The 19,556-nt window shown below is 37.9% G+C and overlaps 1 protein-coding gene across 1 annotated transcript in view; it reads left to right on the top strand.

Moving 5' to 3' along the window:
* ERC2 (ELKS/RAB6-interacting/CAST family member 2) overlaps window positions 1–19,556 on the top strand; it is a 907,564-nt gene that overhangs the window by 13,018 nt on the left and 874,990 nt on the right. The window lies entirely within an intron of this gene.

Below are 19,556 nucleotides of genomic sequence, written 5' to 3'. Positions count from 1 at the left end.
TTTTAAAAAAAGTACATATTCAGTACTTTTTCCTATAAAAGTAGAGGATAGAAATTGAATTTCTTATCAGTCTTATTTAGGAGAATCCACCAGAGTCAGTAACCTGTTCCTCTGGTTAGCTAATTGGCATAGGTGATCACTGTGCTAACAAAATTCTCTGTGTATTTTGGCAAGCAAGTAAAGACAAACCGAAGCAAATAAAATGGTACTTAGCAAGGTGTATATATACACTTTAGTGGATTTTCATGATTTCATGGTTTCTTTTGGTATACTGTAGAACAGGAAAAGACTAAATGCATCTCAGTCTTCGTTGTAAGCCTTAATGATGCTAAGATCGTACATTCAGAGGCAAAGAGAAGGGGTAGGAATTAAAGTTTGTGTATGGTTAACCTCATAGCCCCCTAATTCACCAGGTCAGAAGGGTACAGTGCTGATCTGTCTGTTTTGGAAAATCTGGTTGATATCTGGGACCTTATCTAACTTCCTTTGTGGGTCTAGCCCACTTCTAAACAAAGAATTGAATGGGATGCAAAATCCCAGTTCCTTTTGGTGTCTTTTGTGGTTAAATGGTGAGTAATAAATCATAAGAAGGTGTTAATCAGGTAAAGGATGGGAAATAGTAGCTCTTGGATTTTTAATCTCTTCCTGAAACTGAGAAACTTAGTTTAACTTCAGTTAGAAAGGCATTTAACTATTGGACTAGAAGTTTGAGAAATTTACAAATATCTACTATGTGTCAGGCACTTTGCTAAACATGTTCAAGAATTATCTCATTTAATCTTTATAGTAAGTCCATGATCCAAGTATTATTTCTCATGATGAGGAAATTAATGTTTATAGAAGTTAAGAAAGTTACTTTTAGTAGTGAACACTGAGACAAGTATTTCTTGAAGGTAATTATTTGGGACATACAGGCATCACTAGTAGGTGAACAAGGGTATGAGACGGGGAAGAGAAGGCAGACACGGCAGTAGCTTATTCTGTAAGCTACTACAGTGGTGACTGGAGTTTAATTTAATCTCACAAAGAAATTCTGGAGGTTAAAAAAAAAAAAAACCCTCTGCAGGTGGTGTAAAACACTTCCCTTAGGATGATCTCACATGAGGTGTGAAGGTACAGGGATGTGAAACCACCAGGTTCTGTCAATTGTTTCTTTTTCTTTTAGTTTTTAAAATTTATTTTTATTAACTTTATTTTTTACTGTGGTAAAATACATATAACTTTTACAATTTTTATTTTATTTTTATTTTTAAAAATTTTATTTATTTACTCATGAGAGACACAGAGACAGAGAGAGAGGCAGAGACACAGGTAGAAGGAGAAGAAGGCTCCATGCAGGGAACCCGATGTGGGACTCGATCCCAGGTGTCCAGGATCACACCCTGGGCTGAAGGTGGTGCTAAACTGCTGAGCCACCTGGGCTGCCCCATCATTTACAATTTTAACCATTTTTATTTTTATTTTTTAAATTTAAATTCAATTTGCCAATATATAGTATGTCATTAGTTTCAGATGTCTTTTTCAGTAATTCATCAGTTGCATGTAACACACAGTGCTTATCACATCACATGCCCGCCTTATGCCTGTCACTCAGTTACTCCATCCCCCCAGCAACCTCCCCTTCAGAACTCTCATTTTGTTTCCCAGAGAAGGGTTTCTCATGGTTTGTCTTCCTCTCTGATTTTTCCCCATTGAGTTTCCCCTCCTTCTCTTAAGGTCCGTTCCACTATTTCTTATATTCTGCATACAAGTGAAACCACATAATTGTCTTTCTCTGATTAACTTATTTTGCTTAGCATAATACCCTCTAGTTCCATCTACATCAAAGCAAATGGTAAGTATTCGTCCTTTCTGATGGCTGAGTAACATTCCATTGTGTATATATACATATATATGTACATGTATATGTATATGTATATGTATATATGTATATATACAGCTTCTTTATCTATTCATCTGTTGAAGGACATCTTGGTTCTTTCCATAGTTTGGCTGTTGTGGACATTGCTGCTATGAACATTGAGGTGCTAGTGCCCCTTCATTTCACATCTGTATCTTTGGGGTAAATACCCAGTAGTGCAATTGTTGGGTTGTAGGATAGATCTATTTTTAACTCTTGAGGAACCTTCATACTGTTTTCCAGAGTGACTGTACCAGCTTGTATTCCCACCAACAGTGTAAGAGGGTTCCTCTTTCTTCAATCCTCACCAACATTTGTTATTTCCTGTCTTTGTTAATTTTAGCCATTCTAACTGGTATAAAGTATCTCGTGGTTTTGATTTGTATTTCCCTGATGACAAGTGATATGGAACATTTTTTCATGTGTCTGTTGGCCATTTGTAATGTCTTATTTGGAGAAATGTCTTCTGCCTATTTCTTGACTGGATTATTTGTTTTTTGGGTGTTGAGTTTGATAAGTTCTTTCTAGATCTTAGATACTAGCCCTATATCTGATATGTCATTTATGAGTGTCTTCTCCCATTCTGTAGGTTGCCCTTTAGTTTTGTTGACTGTTTCCTTTGCTGTGCAGAAGCTTTTTATCTTGATGAAATTCCAATAGTTCATTTTTTGCTTTTGTTTCCTATGCCTCTAGTGATGTGACTTGCAAGAATTAACCATTTTTAAATGTACGCTCTTGTGGTATTGAGTACATTCATAATGTTGTGCAACCATTAGGACCATCCATTTCCAATTTTATTTTATTTTATTTTTTTAGAGAAGGAGGGAGGGAATGAGGGAGAGAGAAAAGGAGAATGAGAGAGAGAAAAAGAGAGAGAGAGAGAGAGAGAATGAAAGAGAATATTAACCAGGCTCCATGTCCAGCATGGAGCCAGATGGGGGGCTGGATCTCACAAGCCAGAGATTATGACCTGAGATGAAACCAAGAGTTAGATGCTTAACTGACTGAGCCACTCAGATGGAGCCCCCATCTCCAGATTTTTTACATTATCCCGAATGGAAACTACATACCCATTAAACAGTGACTCCGTGTTCCTTCCTACCCCAGCTTCTTGGCAACCATTATTCTGTTTTCTGTCTCTATGAATTTGACTGTTTTAGGTATCTCATGCAAGTGGAATCATACAATATTTGTCCCTTTGTATCTGACTTAATTCACTCAGCATGTATTTTCAAGGCCCATCTTTGATGTAGCATGAATGAGAATTTCATTCCTTCTTTTTTTAAAAAATTTTTAAAATTTCATTCCTTCTTAAGGATGAATAATACTCCATTGTATTTATGTACCACATTTTATTTATCCATTCATCCATGGATGGAAGTTTAGTTTGTCTCTACCTTTTGACTACTGTGAATAATGCTTCTGTAAACATTGGTGTATAAGCATCTCTGCCAGTTGTTTTTTAGGGTGATTAGTTCTCTTGTACTTCTATCTTGCACCCTGTAAGAGTAGAGTGGTTTTCCATGGTTCAAAAGAAGTTTTCAGTAAGGATGCTGATATTAGCAGTGTGAAGTCCTTTGGAGCACTCTAATATGTTCAAGTCGGAGGGACATGAATAGGGCACTTAACAGCATCTACTCATAAGGCTGTTATACAAGTAAGTGGAGAAGCTGGTATTTGAATCTTGAACTCCTGACTCAAAGCCCATGCTTTTAATTGCTCTGTACTGAGCTGCCTTTAATTTTAAGTAGAATAGTGCTGGGATACAAAGGTGAATGATTAGACATGGTTATTGCCTTTAAAGATCTATCAGGGTTGAATCATCTGTCTTGCAAAATGTGCATGGGAAGATGGACTTCCAGATTACTTTGTGCAATCTGGAACTCACAGAGCCAATGATTGTAAGATGGAATCACAGATAGGAGGTGCATGGTCTCCTTTCTCTTGACATCCTGTGGTGAGGCATGCTTGGGCCAAATGTGACTGGACTCTTCATGGCACTGTGCTCCAGGGCAAGCACTCACATATGTGGTGATCATTGGTGTTGTGAGTTCCAGCCAAACCCATTGACGTTTCCTGTCATTCATTTGAATTGTTTGCATAACTATATTATCTCAGTAGGATTTATCCTCCTTCAGGCCTTTCCAACATTGCCTTCCTCTTGATGTCCAAGCATTAGGAACAGCTATTTGTTAGGAAAGAAATCAGGGTCCAGGAATGGTAAAGAGAATACATTTGGAGGCAGTTGAAATGGTTGGTGATGTGTATGTATGCCTGAAAAGACATAACTTGCAAGCGATTTGCATTTGTCTAGAGACCTAACATGAGATATTTTATCCCTGAAAGAATGACATTACCAGATTGGTATTATGGCAAAAGGAAGAAAGAGATGAGAAATAAATCAGTGAGAAAATGCTGCTCTATATTTTAGCCTAAATGTTAAATATTTTGTTTTAATGTTGTATTTGTGGGAGATGGGTATATTAATCAGACACTGCCAAGTTATGCTGAGATAACAACCTCCAAATCTCAGTGGTTTATTTCTCTCTCTTGGGTTGTCTGTGGCACTATCCTGCATTGTCTTTATTCTGGTTCTCAGGCGGAAGGAATGGTCACTTTCTTGGATGAACCAGTCTCACTGTAAAGAAGAAACCAATGGATTGTGCATAAGATGGCTCTTACGGCTTCTGTGTGGATATGGCCTGTGTTACTTTGGTTCACATTGCAATGGCAAAACAAGTCAAATGGCTAAGCCCAATGTCAGAGGGGCAGGAAGGACTCTCCTTTTATGGGAAACAGACTGTAGGGATGAGATAACTAGAGAGGGACAGTGAATATTTTGAACAAATGATGCAATTTTTGCACTGGCAAAAATTTTACCCTTATGTGCAAATTGCTTAGCAACCTTTTTAATCAGCCAATCTTTGTAGAGCTGTTGCAACATGTCTAATATTGTTATTCCTCTTTTATACATAAAGAAGAAACATATTGTGCTTAAGGGTCTAGTTCTCTTCCTGGAATCCATGTAAAACCACCCACATAAGTAATATTATTAATTCTAATTATTTAGTCAATTTACTGTCTTTTAAGAACTGATCATAGAGAATGAAGGGAACATAAGGCTCAGAATTGAGTGCTTTTCATAATCATATGTGAAATTAATATGGAGCAAAGAACTAATTTTTTTAAAGATATTTTATTTATTTATGAGAGATACAGAGAGAGAGGCAGAGTCATAGGGAGAGAGAGAAGCAGGTTCATCACAGGGAGCCTGATGTGGGACTCAATCCCGGATCAGATCCCGAGATCACGCCCTAAGCCAAAGACAGATGCTCAACTGCTGAGCCACCAGGGGTCCTCAAAGAAATAATTATTAACAACTAGATGATCATCCTTTAATGTTGATGATGATGAGAGTTGTACTCTGTATTTACTAAGCTTCAGGCATTGAGCTGAGCACTTGTGCTTTCTTTGATTTAATCAGGACTCACCTTAATTTTGTGAAGTAGCCATTGTTATTCACTGAAGCTCAGAGAGATTTGTTAACCAGATCAAGGTTAAACAAATAATAAATGTGGGATTCAGGATTCAAACAGATAATAAATATGGGTCTCAGGACTTAACTAGAATTTCTCAAAGATGGATGAGATACCTTTTAAAGAAATAATTTGTAGAACCCCAGGGTTGACTTAAATTACTGTATTATAGTAATTGTAATATGTAATGTGTAATGGATGTAATATGTAATGTGTAATGATTCTAATGGTAATATGTAATGTAACTGCAGGTGAGGGTTTTTTTTTTGTTTTGTTTTGTTTTTTTTTTTTAGCTCCTATACCTTTATAAAACCTAAATCAATTTAGAAGTTAAATATACTTCAAGGCACCTGGCTGGCTTAGTTGGTGGACTATGTGACTCTTTTTTTTTTTTTTTTTTAAAGATTTTATTTATTTATTCATGATAGACGTAGAGAGAGAAAGAGAGGCAGAGACACAGGCAGAGGGAGAAGCAGACTCCATGCCAGGAGCCCTATGTGGGACTCGATCCTGGGACTCCAGGATCGCGTCCTGGGCCAAAGGCAGGCGCTAAACCGCTGAGCCACCCAGGGATCCCAACTATGTGACTCTTAATCTTGGGGTGGTGGGTTTAATCCCCATGTTGGGTGTAGGGATTACTAAAAACAAATAAACAAACTTAAAAGTAAGTACACTTCATATTACTAATTCAAATTGACAAAATTAATTTAACCACATTAACTAAATTGCTGCTTATAACAAATATGATACTATTCTAGGTGGATTCTTTGGCAGTCAACTGGTCTACCTGCTATATAGTAGGTGGTGACTCCAGTTCTCCCACCATGTTCACAATATTAAGCTTCTTTGAAACTTAGATTCATGCTGAGGAACTTGACCTCCCTTACCTTTCATTGAGCAAGAACTTGTCATTTAGATTCCCAAGTTTATCTTTTTTTCTTTCTCATTGACCGAAGGTGATTCCTGCCGAAGGTGATTCCTGAGGAGACTTACAAATTCCTTATATATAGCTGTAGATCTTATCCCCTCCTCAGTACTTCCTAGGTTAAAAAAACTGGGTTTTCTCGCTCTGGTATTCTGTCTTTCTTTTATAAGACTCTCTCCATTTGAGACCACTCTCTATACTCCTAGAAAGGTTCTCATCTATTTCCAATGTTCACAACACCTGGCAGCCTTGCACAATATCTACAGTTATTGCTCATGTAAACCTGAATAAAGGGGCTCTGACTCCTCTTTGAAATGGAGGTCTCTGGATCTCTGGAAGGTCAGAAACTATATTACAGATTTGTTTTCTAGAAATATTGTTGAAGAGATTTGAACTATGTGCTGTAATTTCCCTTTTAATATACTTTTATATTAGATAAGCTTACCCTTATCTATGTACTAAGAGATTTAACTGAGCTTCTTGATAACTTAATGTAGATATTAGCTCTCATAATTTCAGTTTTTTTAATGCATTTCTGAGCAACACTCAGCACTGCCTTGCACTTGGCCCTTGCTATAGGCTCCTGTGATTCCTCCATGGTAATCAGTCATATTTTTGAGAGATCCCAGAATTAAGATATAGCATTTATTCTTTCTCTTCTTTGCAGAATACATAGATGAATACTTGTCTCTAAAATGTGCACATTTAAGCCATTCCCCATCTCTTGCTATTGACTGTACTGTGGTTGTTTTTGTTCTTCTTTTTTTTTTTGGAATAGCTTAAAATCTTTGCCAAATTTTTTCCTTGTGTGTGTGATTATGTGTATATTCTTTTCTAGCAAAAGCCTATTTAGACATAATCCTTCATGTTGATTTTAAATGTAGAAAAATTTTGTGTGATTGAGTTTTTAAGGGCATAGGGGTGGAGATGTTATTCCTTACCTTTCTATCACTTTCTCTGGAACACCTGTTGACAGATGGAGAATTTTTTAGTGTAAAGCTGATAATTCCTGAATATTCTTTTTTGTAAGTACACTATAGCTAAAGCTTTGCCAATTGACTTTTTATGTTTGCAGATTAAAGAAAATGCACAGATGTTTTAAAAATGAATCTAAAAACCTTATTTATCTCTTCAGTGCAACCAGCTTAATTTGTTATATTTATGGCACTTTATGAGGCAATGAGTAATGTTGTTATAGTCAGTATATTATATTAACTATAATTGTCTTTTTATTTTGGTTTAGCATCTCACTTTTCTATTTTAACTGTTTATTGCTTGAGATTTTACTATATTTTTAACTCATAGATTTAGCTGCGTACTAGATAGTGATTCCTTTAACAAAAGTTTTTAGGTCTTTCAGGTTTTAAATTTAATTCTTTAGAATGAATTGATAGAGTTTGAAATTAAAACTAAGGAAATGGTTAGTGGAAAGTACAGTTACCTAAGTACATGGATATACAGAGTCCTTACTTTATAGTACAGAATATAGTCAACCTCTTCACTTAAGTACCTTACCATAAAATAGAGCCAAGGCAGCTGAACATGTAATCATGCTAAATCTGCACATGGAAAACAGTAATTATAAAACGAGTTTGAGGGAACCAAAGGAGAGAGTAGTGATGTGTAGATGAATGTGTTTGAGTTGCAGAGTGCTTCTTGGAGAATGATAGGAAAGCATTTTTTAAAATCTCTGCTATATCAAGCTTGACTTTTTTTTCCTGATTCATACCATTGTGGAATTTAAAAATGAAATGGCTTATTATTGGGACTTTCAATACCTATAGATGTATAATAGTATAGCCTGAAGATGATGGGAAAATGGACATTTTTCTTTCCAGTTTTAAAAAATGGTTGATGTCTTGAGCAGTTTTGAACAGTAGGCTGTATTTGACTTGGGAGTGTCTGACAAAACAAGCTTCATGGACTGAGAGAATTCTAAGACAACTTGAAATTTCGAAACCAGCATGCCCTGTTCTGGTAGCCTTGAGCTTATCACAGTTAGCTTTATTTGAGCATTAGCTGTATGCTGGGCATTGTGCTATTTACTTTTCTTTTATTATCTTATTCTTTCCCAAATTACTATGAAAAATATTGCTATTATCCCCATTTACAGCTGAGAAAAGTGAGGATTGGGGAAGTTAAGTATTTTGCTTAAGGCTGCACATTGGGAAATTTCAGATGTGTCTTCAACTAGATCTGATTTTGAGGTCCTTTCTTTCCTTTTTAAAAACACTATGTTAGGGCACCTGGGTGGCACAGTTGGTTAAGTGTCCGACTCTTGGTTTTGGTTCAGTTTGTGATCTCAGGGTCATGAGATGCAGTCCTATGTTGGGCTCCATGCTCAGCATGGAGTGTGTTTAGGACTCTCTCTCCCTTTGCCTCTCCCCTGCCGCAGGCATAGGTGCCCTCTCTCCCTCTAAAAATAAATAATAAATCTTAAAAAATTATTTTAAAAGAACAAACACTATGTCTCACCTTCCTGGCTATAGTAACAAAATTGTTGTTACTAAATGTCATGGAAGTGATTTCAATGATATGAATAAAATATCATAATAGTAACTATGTTCTCTCAAATATTCAAAATTTTTTGCATATCTTCTGTGTACTCTTAGGCCTGGTCAGGAAGAACCCTTGGACAGGGCCTCAGGCTCTGCCTTCATCTGCCTGCATCTTCCCCGTGGGGGAAGAGTCTGCAGGGCTGAATGGAAATGCCCACCTGGAGCCTATGTCAGCATTCTAGGGTCCACTCTGCATACCTACAGGCTTGAGACTCCCTTTCCTAAATGACCCTGAGATGTCTTCCAGGGTCTGTTTGGGCTTTTTTGCCAGGTCTGTCCTCCTGAGGAGAAATCACGCTATCAGTGTGTATACCCTCAGGCCTGAAGTTGCTGTGGGGCACCTATTTGTAAAAATATAGGACAAGTGTCAGCAAACTCCTGCCTGTATGCTGAGTCAGCTAACACTTGTTTCTATAAATAAAGTTTTATTGGAACACAACCACACTCATCTGATTACAGATTGTCTATGGCTGCTTTGGTGCTGAAATGCAGAGTTGAATAGTTGAATAGACAAAGACTAATGGCCCACAAAATCTAAAACATTTACTATCTGGTGTTTTATAGAAAAGGTTTGGTGCCCTCTGGTCTAGACAAGCTAGCCTGGTGTGCAGGATGCAGAGTTAATGTGTATGGGACCCCCTGGGGTGTGGCTAAGCCAGGGGTGGGGAGAGAAGGATGTTGGCTGGAGACAGGCTTGTCTCTTGCACCATATTTTGGCCAGATCTTTGAAGAATCCAGTTCTTAGTTTAAAATTCAAACTTCACTTTCCACATTTTTATATTTGTCAAGGTAGGAATATAGAATACATTTTATTTATCAGTTTTTAGCTCACTTTATAACTGTAAAATGTATGGATAAATGGTACTTGGGCCTCCATTTGTACTCTTGCCCTGGGACCCACAAATGTTAGAAGAACTGTTAAACCCTGGGGTATAGTGTAAGGGTTTAAAGTAGGAGCCCAGAGAGGCCCCAATAAATAATGACACAAATTAATATGGAATTATAAAGTGTAGAAGGGCTTTTGGGTCATATATGGATTGTTCAAAAGCCTTACTCCAAGTTTCATTTGTCCAAATTAAACCAAAAATGCTGGAATCCATCTGCCAGCTTAGCTGGAAGTTTAGCTCTTTCCTCCAGGGCTTGCCCTACCTCTCTCTACCTCTTCCTGTCTTCTCTGACTCCCTTCCCCAGAATTACACTGCCCCAAAGTGAGGGGGGTATGGGTGTAAATTCCACGCCTAAGACCAGAGATGGGTTCTGTCTAACTATTCTGCTATATGATTGCATCTTTGTGCCACAAGGTGTTGCCATTGAGACTTGTCTTCCTCAGACAGAAAGATACTATGGTCCCTACTATATGGTCCTGCAAGGGAGGGTCAACCCAGTTTTTCAGTGGCCAGCTCAGCCACTGGTGTGCCATGCATGGGGCAGCTGATGCAGTTGGTGCCTCACCCACATCTCAGCACTCATGGACTGTATTTGGAACATGAGGGCTTTCTCATAGCTTCCATGTAATGCAGGCTGGAAGTGCCAGGGGAGCAGATGTCTGCCACTGGGCAATGGATAACTTACCCTTATGGAGGTATAGTTCCGAGGCAGGCTCTACACTTTTTCTCAAAGCTCCTTCAATAGACTGAACCCAGTTTCCCATGGCAGAAACTTCCCTCAAAAAGGACCCCATATTGACTTCTTTCACTTTCATGTTTTAGTGCCAAATTCTTTCCTGAGTCTTTCCTGGGATTACATTCTAAATGAACCACTTGTACCCAAATCCTTGTCTCAGTGTCTGATTGTGGGGAACCCTGCCTGGCACACTTGGACCTCCTCAGGAGTCATAGCCTTTTTTTTTTTTTTTTTTTTAAGATTTTGTTTATTTATTCACAGGAGACACAGAGAGTGAGGCAGAGACATAGGCAGAGGGAGAAGCAGTCTCCCTGTGGGGAGCCCAATGTGGGACTGAATTTCAGACACCAAGTGCCAGACACTAGGATCATGCCCTGAGCTGAAGGCAAATGTTCAACCGCTGAGCCACCCAGGTGTCCCAAGGAGTCATATCCTTGTACACAGCATTATGCCCTACTGCACAAGCTCCACATAATATGGCATGTTTCTAGGAGTTTCCCTTCTCACCCACATGCTTTGTCCATACAGGCTTCTCCATAACTTGAGTCCCAATCACCAGCCTGCATATTCTCTTATCTTTTTTTTTTTTATTAAAGATTTTATTTATTTATTCATAGACAGAGAGAGAGAGGCAGAGACACAGGCAGAGGGAGAAACAGGCTCCGTGCAGGGAGCCCGATGTGAGACTTGATCCCGGGTCTCCAGGATCACACCCCAGGCTGCAGGCGGCGCCAAACCGCTGCGCCACTGGGGCTGCCCCATGTTCCCTTATCTTGAAGTAGTTGTTTTATTCCTGGTAGCTGTAGTATTGTTTGTGACCATGAGCTCCCACAGAGCTCACTGAATCTTGGGCTTGTGACTGGAGTATCAGTGATACTGATACTTCCCTCCAGAATCCTTTGTGCACACTGATTACTCTCCTGTATGGCTTCCTGTTTTGCAAACCAAGAGCCTGAGGAGGTGCAGCTTTGATTGGATCTGTCATACCATGACAAAAGAGCATCATGCTTTGAGAGAATATAGCCAAGAGACTTAATTTGGATGGGATAGACATTGTAGAGAGTATGCTATTGGATGTTGTGATCCAAGTGATGATTAGGAATGAGCCCTATAGAGAGAATAGCACAGGTAAAGCTCTGAGTCAGGAAAGGACTTGGTGCAACTGAGCATCAGAAAGAAGACTCAGGCAGAGTCATTGATTAAAATGGCAAGAAAGGAGGCTGGCAGTATTGGCATTGGCCAAATCCTGTAGGGCCTCAGGCCATGGAAAGGATTTTGATCTTTGTCCAAAGAGCATTGAGATGTTTTGAAGGGCTTTAAGTGGGTCAGGGGAGGTATTTTGTGACCAGAAATGTACTTTAGAATATGATGTGCGAGACAGAAGGAGGAGGATTCGAAAAGGAGAGATGCTTTGGGAGGGTATGGGAAAGCTGAAGCAAGTCATGCTGCTGTAATAGGGTAGTGACAGCAGAAGTGGAAACAAGGGAGCAGATGAGGACAGATTTTGGATGTAGAATTGATAGGATTTGGTAATGGACTCAAACTGGGTGGTGAAGGAGGATGAATTCTTTTTAAAGATATTTTAGGGGCAACTAGATAGCTCAGTCAGTTAAGTGTCTGACTTTTGGTTTTGGCTTAGGTCATGATCTCAGGGTTGTGAGTTTGGGCCCCCATATCCGGCTTCAGGCTCTGTGTGGAGTCTGCTTGAGATTCTTTACCACTTCCTCTCCCTCTCCCTCCCCTCACTCCCCCGATTGTGTTGTTTTCTAAAATAAATGAATAAATTCTTTTAAAATATTTTACTCATTTATTCATTTATTTATTCATGAGAGACAGAGAGAGAGAGAGGCAGAGACATAGGCAGAGAGCGAAGCAGGCTCCCTATGGGAAGCCCGATGCAGGACTTGACTCCAGGACTCCAGGATCACACCCTGAGCCAAAGTGCCCCAAAATATCCTTTTTTAAAAAATATATTTTATTCATTTAGGGATGACTGGGTGGCTCAGTGGTTGAGCATCTGCCTTTGGCTCAGGATATTTTATATGGGTAAGAGTGATAAAATATAAATGCCTATAGGGGCAAGCATGAAAAGAAAGAATCAGACTGAATATAAGACCACAGGGAGTGGTGGGAACTATGGCAAACTGAAGGGGACATACTCTCTCTTGAAGGCATAGCTGCTGGTTGATTCTAACCGTTGTTGTCATGCAGCAAAATGGGTTTGACATTGTCTGATTTTTTAGATTTTCAGTAGATGCTGAAATCTGTATTTTAATGTGAAATGTCTGTGTCTTTCTATGCTGGCAACTAGATCAAAATTCTAAAGAACACTGTGCTAGCCATATATAACACATCTGCGGGCAGCATCTGGCTTCTGGGCAGCTGCTTCTTGCTTGAGATTTGTTCTACACTCTGTCTTCCTCTAGAAGAATTTCAGAATTAACTGTAGTCTGTGACACAAAGTTTTTTAAAAGTTGGGGATGCTGAGAAGAAAAAGGATATTTTAATTTGGGCTAAATCTTGGGAGATACTGATGATCTCAGCTCACACGGTCTGTCAGCAGGACTCAGGTGATGGGCTGAGGCTGAGATCTGTGGAAATAAACTTAACCTAATTTAGAGCAGATAGAAGGAAGTGCTTTCCTCTTAAAATAGACCATTCCAGACCATGATAGTCTGAGACACTTGAGGTAGACAGAACAAGGCTCTTTCCACCTTGTTTCTCTCTGAGCTTATAGTTCAAGAGTCCATAAGCCTTTTAAATAATGAGTGGATGAGTGTATGTTTTATTTATGAATCCATATGCAATTAGAGAAAATATTCTTATAGGTTCATAATATCATCTTTGATTTGATTTTGTATTTGAGCCTTAAATGGAACTTACCCTCAAACTTTGAATTTTATTCATGAGGTGCTTTTGAAGTGAAAGGTGTCATGCAATTAATTTCTTTCGTGTTGCATTCAGCAACATTTGTCTGTTTCTGTGCTCAGTTTAATCTAATTAATAATTTATCCTTCTTGGGATTGTACATTGCAACTACATAAGAAAGCGGGTATTTTTAAGAGTTTATGAGAAAGCTCAATAATTGAGCCTATCTTGGGTTCATAATAGTATTTGAAACAGTAAGATCTTAACTTTGGCCTCTTTTCTTATAATGCATTTATAGTTAGGTAGAAAAGCTTAGAAATGGTTACCCTGAAGTCAGTCATGGGAAATAGAAGACATTATTGCATTATTGATTGCTGAATAAGGTTGATCTCTTTGCTCTTTCTCAGGGATTCATTTTACAGAACTAAAAAAAAAAAAAAATTCAGGATAGACGAGAATTAGGAGACTACAACCCAAAAAAGCCCGAGTGTCAAAACAAGTACCTAAAAATATATCAGGAGACTTAAACACAGCTGGGGGTGTGTGTGGGGGGGTTGTGAGTGACTCAGTAGAACAAATAGGAATCATGAGGCTTGGGAGGACATGACAGCCATGGGAGCTCTCCTTGGCTTACCTTGTCAATTGGGCGTGCCTCATCTGTGAAATGAACATCACCCTTTGTGCTACAGCTAGCTGTAAGGGCAGAATTATTCCAGGAAACCATCTTGCTCTTTGTCAATCTGGAGAAAGAGAGTAATTCCCCAAGTATTGGGCCTAGGTTGCTAACGACAATTTATTGTTAAGAAGCAGATGTGTACTGATGAAGAAATCATTCTGTTACCATTTTGATGGTCTCTGAAATTCCTCTTTGATTTAGTAAGTCCTGTGGAATTGTATGTAATGCCTCTTGTCTGGTGAGCTTTGGAGTAAGCAACATCCTGTTTCCTCACTTGTTAGACACACATACTCATGATAATGGACTTGTATTCTTTTTAACATTCTGGCTCCTCTGTTGAGTGTTTGAAAAATAAATACAGAATTATATTTATTTCTTGTTCTGGTAAGGTCAAAACTCCAACCAGTCATTATTTTGATCTTCTGAATTTCCCTCTGAGAGATCAATTTTGATTCTTTTGGGTCACCTTTATGTCCTTGCCCTTAAAGCAGCGCCTGGTCCCTGTAATCATCTGCTCCTCAAACCAAGTTAGATCTGAGATGAAGAAGACTCAGAGAAAGTCTATTCTAATAGGTAAAATTTCCATAGATAGAAGCTGTGTCCCAGCATTCAACACTGGAAATTAGGCTGATGCTGAAAAAGTAATTATTACATGAATAAATCCAAATGTTCAGTGAAACATTTTCAGGTTTTTTGAAGGGAAAAAGGAATCTCTCGTCAAATAAATTTGGGAAGAGCTACATTACATGCTCACTATTAGAAGAGTCACAGTACACATTAGTGTCCTAAAGTCTCTGAAACATCTTGGTGTAAAATCAAAACCCTGTTAGCCTTGTTTATCTGAACATTTGCCAAACTGTTGAGGAAGCAGTGGCATAAAACAGAACTGGTGTAGCACCCTATTGGTACTTAAATGCTTCTTAAGGTGTATTTACTGAATATGTAGAGCTATGATCCTGAGTTGGATAATTCAAGTATTTTTGATAGCCTTGAGAGAAGATGGTGACTTCCAGAATATATTGAGAGTAAAGAGTAGAGGCTGTTGGAGGTGAAGTAGTCAAGGGTAAGGATGGGAGTATAAATTGTTTCAACATTTCTAGGGAATTTTGATAGTGGGTATCAAGAGTCTTTAAATTTTGATCTTGTAATTCTACTTCTGGAACTTTATCCTAAGGAAATAATAGGAGATGTATACAAATCTTCATCAATCAGAATACTAATTATGGTATTTCCTTTTTAAAAAGAAATTATCTAGGTGTCCCAAAATAGATGATTGGTTGAATAAATGATTATATAACCATTCAGTGAAATGTTAGTGACTGTTTTGCTTCTTTTGCTGCATAGCAACAACCAACTTCCCCTTCCCCAAACTTTGGAGACTAAACAAAAATTCATTATTTCCTATCACTCTTTGGGTTGATTGGGTGATCCTTCTATTACACATAGGGTTGGCTATCACTCATGCACCTAATTTCAGCTGGCTGGGCTGGAAGATCTAAGATGCCTATCTTCAGTGTGGTGTCGTAGTGCTGGCTCTTAGCTGGGATACCTTAGTTCTCCTTGTAGCCTCACTTCATGTGATATCTCAGCTTCTGGGATTTTTCTGTGAGCTCTCTTTCCAGTAAGCTAGCTTGGACCTTAAATCTCTTGTTTTTAAGGCTGCTATGCCTCTTTAGAGCTAGGCTCAGACACTGGAACAGTGTCACTTCTGCAGCATCTGCTGGTCCAAGCAGTCAAAAGGCCTGTCTAGATTCAGGTGGAAGAGAAATAGAATCCACTTCCTTGTGGAAGGCGAGACAAAGGTGTACAGGAAGAGAAGTTGGTGGCCATCTTGGAGACTCATGGTGGCCATTAAAAATCATGTTTTATTAAGACATTTTATGGCATTAATGTTAAGTGGAAAAAAGAAGATGACATTGAGATGAAACATTAAAGAAAATGGAGAGTACAATATTTTATATAGAATATAACAACTAATTTTGTTTAAAATTACATACACAGGCACTTAAAAAGAATTGGAAGCAACAACATCAACTTATTAACAGATATTGCCTATCAGTGCCAGGATTGGGAGTGTTTTCATTTTCTTCAGTATGCATATCTATACTTTACAATTTTTCTATTATCATCTATCAGCTGTTTTAACAATTAAGGAAACTGATAATTTATTTGGTCAACTGGAAGGTCTTTTACAAATTTCAAAGATTAGAAACATGTATATTTCATGATCCCATGCCAAAAATTAGAATCATTAGTCAAAATTAGAACCAATTAGCCAAAAACTTTTAACTACTTTGACATTTAAATATATCTTTCTGAATAATCCCTGGCATAGGAAAAAATTCAAAAAAGAAATAGAAAGCTAATTTATAGATGACAAGAGTTCTAAACATAAAATCCTGGAATACGCAGCCGATGTATATAATTTTACATACATTCATCAGAAAATATGATTGAAGATAAATGAACACTTTATACAAAAAGGCAAAGTAAACACAAAGAAAGTATAAATTATTATTAAGGATAAAGAGATACTGATGAAATGGAAGACAGAATGTAGTAAAATGTATCAATAAAACAAAAGTTATATCTTTAAAACACTAAAAAAGTACACAAACATTTGTCATATGGTTGTCAAGAAAAACAAAAATACAAACAACATTAGGAATAAGATGGGGGCATAACTGGAGGAGATTTAAAAACAATTTTTTTTTGAGATTTAAAAATTTTTAAGGAAAAATTACACAAAGCAATACCAGTAAAACTGAAAAATCTGGATGGAATGGACTGTTGCTTAAGAAACATTTTAATAGGATCCCTGGGTGGCGCAGCGGTTTGGCGCCTGCCTTTGGCCCAGGGCACGATCCTGGAGACCCGGGATCGAATCCCACGTCGGGCTCCCGGTGCATGGAGCCTGCTTCTCCCTCTGCCTGTGTCTCTGCCTCTCTCTCTCTCTCTGTGACTATCATAAATAAATAAAAATTAAAAAAAAAAAAAGAAACATTTTAATGATCATTGGTACAAAATAGGTAACACACCTGAGTAGATCATTAAACGTAGTGAAAAATAAAAAGTAATCAACAACGAAGCCCACTGAGTTTTATGGGTGTGTTCTGCCAAACACTTCAGGGATAGAGAAGTCTCTTACTATGCTAACTGTTCCAGAAAATGTGAAAAATGGAAAGCTTCTCAGCCCATTCCATTACACTAACATAAACCTGATACTATACCTAGAAAGAGAACCCAAGGAAACATGGGAGCTATTGTTAACATGTTTTGCTCTTTAAAGAAACATTGTTTCAAATAAGTTACTATATGTTTGTATATAGTATGTTATCTGTGTGTTGTGTGCCGTGTGTTTCCAAAATGATCAGATACACTATTTATTTATTTATTTATTTATTTATTTATTTATTTATTTATTATTCAACAAAATTTTTTTTAAATCAGATCCACTTTTTGTTGATTATTGCAATTCACCAAAGCCTAGGTCAGTTAGGCTGGTAAAATCACCGAAGATGAAATCTGTGTGGGTATACATTTTGTCAAGTTTGAATTGAGACCTCTAACCTAGCTAGAGACCTCAGAAATATCTGCTTCTATACACAAGAGGAGAAGACAGGGGATGACAAGTTAGATTTCATCACTTCTAGGAAGACAACTCTATAAGTGGTGGCTCAGTTAGAACCTAGATTCCTAGATTCTAAGCATAGAAAAAAATAACAAATTCATTTAGCTGTTGGAATTATAGAAGGGAAGTTCATAGTGATGAACACCTATATTAAGAAAAAAAGAAAGATCTCACATAAATATCCTAACTTTACACCTTAAGGAACTAGAGAAAGAAGAATAAACTAAGGCTAAAGTTAGTAGAAGGAAGAAAATCACAAATATCAGAGCAGAAATAAATGAAATAGAGACTAAAAAGACAATATAAAAGATCTTTGTTATAGAAAATTTCATACATACAAATAAAAGCAAGAGAAAGAAAACCACTTGGAATGCCAACACTGTTAACATTTTGATGTGTGTTGTCCCAGTCTTCTCTGTAAGTTATCATGTATGTATGTGTGTTATATAAGGTGAGTAAACCATAAAAATGTTTTGTAGTCTGTTTTCCCCACCCCTGCCCCAACTAGTATGTCATGAACATCTTCCATCTCATTAACTATTCATGTTGTAGCCACATTATTCTATTTGGTGTCTGTGTCTCTCATTATTTATGTAACTATCCTATTGTTGGAACTGTTGATTTATCTTTTCTATAGAACAGATTATTATGCAAAAATCTTAGATACAAAATGATTTTTGCATATTTTCAAGTTAAATAAAATAAAGCTCTGAGCAACATAAACATTTGAAACTAAGTTCCTTAGTTAGAAACAGGAGTATAATTCTTTGTAGGAACTTTTAAGGGAAAGGAGGAGACTTTATGGAAAATATTTCTTCATACTATATATGAGGACTCTTTAGGGTATAAAACACAGATACCCCAAATAGAATTGAATGTGATGAAAAAAGAAACTTATAAGTGAATGTATCCATTGTCTGTTGCTCCAGTAATGCTGCAGAACATCCAGCTGCAGAATATCAGTCAGTGACATACTAAGAAGCGTTTGTTTAGTCCATATTTGTATTGGGCTCATTGGATGTCAGCTAGACTTGCTCATGCATCTGTGGCCAGCTGCTGGTTGGCTAGGCAGCTCTGCTGATCTTGGCTGAGCTTGCTCAAATGTTTTGGGGTTGGTTAGCTGTTGGCTAGGACACCTTGACTCTATTTTATATTTCTCATCTTCCAGCAAGCTAGTCTGGGTATATTCTAATTACTATTGCAGAGGAAGATGAACAAGAGAGTAAATACACAAGTGCTACTTCAGGCCTCTGCTTCCTTCACACATGCTACCACCAATGGGCCAAAGCAAATCATATGAGTGAACTCAGAGTCAGATTGGGAAGGCACTGCCAAGGACACAGACGCAGGAAAGGGTGAAGAACTTGGGCCATTAATGCAGTCAGTCTACCTGGCACGTGTAACTAAAATGGCTTGGGGTAGATGTACCTTCAATGACTGCAGGGTGTCAAGTGATCCAGGGTGTCGAGTGATGTCACTTGGTTTGATTTCATACTATCTAAAGTTTGGTTTTGCTTTCCTTTGCATTAGCTTCGCTTCTAGGGAAGCCATTTCCACATCAGAAGCTCCATCTCAAAAACAAATAATTCTAGCTGTAAAAGAGCTTATCTTTCCTAGTTATTTCCAGCTAAAGTATGGTATAAATCTTTTTGGGCCAATGTGGGTCACATGCCCATCTCTAACCTAAAGTCACTCAGCTACTTAGTGTTAGAGTGGAAATTCGAACCTTCTTTTGTGTCTTTCCAAAATCTGTGGTCTTAGTGTCTAAAAGGTGAAGAAAAATAGAGTATGCTAAGAGGAAGAGCAGGAGGCCATGATGTACCCCAATAAGGCCATTTG

The sequence above is a fragment of the Vulpes lagopus genome, chromosome 7 (assembly GCF_018345385.1).
Source record: "Vulpes lagopus strain Blue_001 chromosome 7, ASM1834538v1, whole genome shotgun sequence".
In the NCBI taxonomy this organism is placed as follows: domain Eukaryota; kingdom Metazoa; phylum Chordata; class Mammalia; order Carnivora; family Canidae; genus Vulpes; species Vulpes lagopus.
Note: the sequence above shows the minus strand (reverse complement) of the source record. Positions and strands in the feature narration are given on the sequence as shown.